The sequence below is a fragment of the Suricata suricatta genome, chromosome 4 (genome assembly GCF_006229205.1).
Source record: "Suricata suricatta isolate VVHF042 chromosome 4, meerkat_22Aug2017_6uvM2_HiC, whole genome shotgun sequence".
Taxonomy (NCBI): Eukaryota; Metazoa; Chordata; class Mammalia; order Carnivora; family Herpestidae; genus Suricata; species Suricata suricatta.
This window is the reverse complement of record NC_043703.1, coordinates 117,379,568-117,381,226: the sequence shown is the minus strand read 5'-3', so window position 1 is coordinate 117,381,226 and position 1,659 is coordinate 117,379,568. Positions and strand designations below refer to the sequence as shown.

The window sequence follows — 1,659 nt, the reverse complement described above, 5'->3', positions numbered from 1 at the left end:
TGGCAGAGGATGCAGTTATACAGGGTCTGCAGTATGACTGAGAAGGGACTGATAATCACACACGGTATTGCTCCAGCTCCTGCCCACACTGGCCCTTGCAAAGCCTCTGGCACAGCCTGGCAAAGGACACTCCACCTATTCCCTGCCCTGGACTGCACCGCAACTCCCCTGGGTCTGCGAGGGCTGAGCCTGGGAAGTTTCAAGTTCAGCTAAACTAGAAGGGTGGAAATGAATGGCATGTTCTGTCCGAAGCTGGAGTTCACGGGATCTTATTTCTGTATCTAACCCCATTCTCATCTTCGGTCTATAAATTATTCTTTCCCTCACTCAACAGCGATGGCACTTGTGCTGCCGCCTGCAGGTGAAAGGAGAAATTGAGCCAACTGTAGTTGGGTGGATCGAGACTGAAAAAGGAATTTAGGACAGGGCAGAGTGCATTTCAGATTACTGAACCCCCTGGAATTATTGGCGTTTAGATATATTAATTCTATCGCTTCTCGGCCTTTTGGCTAAGATCAAGTGTAGATATATTAATTCTAAGGAGCACAAAAATTGGTAAAAGATTTGATCTAGCCTCCACACATCCTCTAGAGGTCTTTTCATTTGTTTTTCCATTTTGCAGATTTCGAAGGGGAATGATGATACATATTTACACTAATGTAAATATCAGTGTAGATGCAGTGTAGATGTTCACCACCAAAGCATGAACGCGATCCACATGGGTTAGCTCTTCTGTGTTACCAAGTGCTCCTTTTGTGTCACTGTGATCTCCATTACAGTCGGCTCCACCCTGTCTGTGTTGCTCAGAGTGACCCCTGGGGATGTCACAGGGTCACTCATAGATCTGTGGGTTATGCCATCACCCTCTACCCTGCACCATAGCAACTCTTTCTTCAAGAATCCCAATACCATGACTTTAAAAGTGACTGATTATTTAAATAATAATTTTAGAACAATTCCATTAGAGTGATGGCTAGGATCACAGGCCCTGAAGTCAGGCTGCTGGGGTTTGAATTCTGACTCCAACTTTTTAACTTCATGACTTTGAGAACGTCACTATTTTCCCAATGCCTTAGTTTCCTCGCTAACAGAAATGATAAAACAGGCCATAGGATTGTTGTGCATTTTAAAGGAGATAATGCCCATGAGCACCTGCAGTATAGCATGCTGAGAAAGAGGGTGTGTGCTGTGCTTAAAGCACTCAGAGGTGGGTCCAGGCTTTGCCACTTGCCAGTTTAGGGAATATATGATGAGTTACTGCACTTGTCTATACCTTGGGCTTCTCACCTATAAAATGACAGTTAAGAGTATCTATTGCACAGGTTATTTATGAGAATTAAATGAAACATGAAATAGACATAGTACTTAAAGGTTAGTCATTTTAGCCTGAACTATTTTTGTTGTTTTCAGTACTCTGTTGGAAGATCCTGGTTTTTAGACCCCCAGATAAATAATACCATCTGCTCGTTCATCATTTTACAGTTGTCTTGAGTACACTTGTACATAATCCTTCCATCACCCTGGGAGTTAGAGGTCTTCATCCCATTTTGCAGATGAAGAAACTAAGGCTCAGAGTGATTTAGTGACTTACCCAATGTCATACCACACATGGAACCAGGATATACTCAGCTTTTCTCTCCCCAAGATTAGGGCTCTTTT

The 1,659-nt window shown here is 43.2% G+C and overlaps 1 pseudogene; it reads left to right on the top strand.

Annotated features, from left to right (window-relative positions):
- Window positions 1–489: 489 nt before the first annotated feature.
- On the top strand, window positions 490–650 carry LOC115290873 (annotated as a pseudogene).
- Window positions 651–1,659: the final 1,009 nt, after the last annotated feature.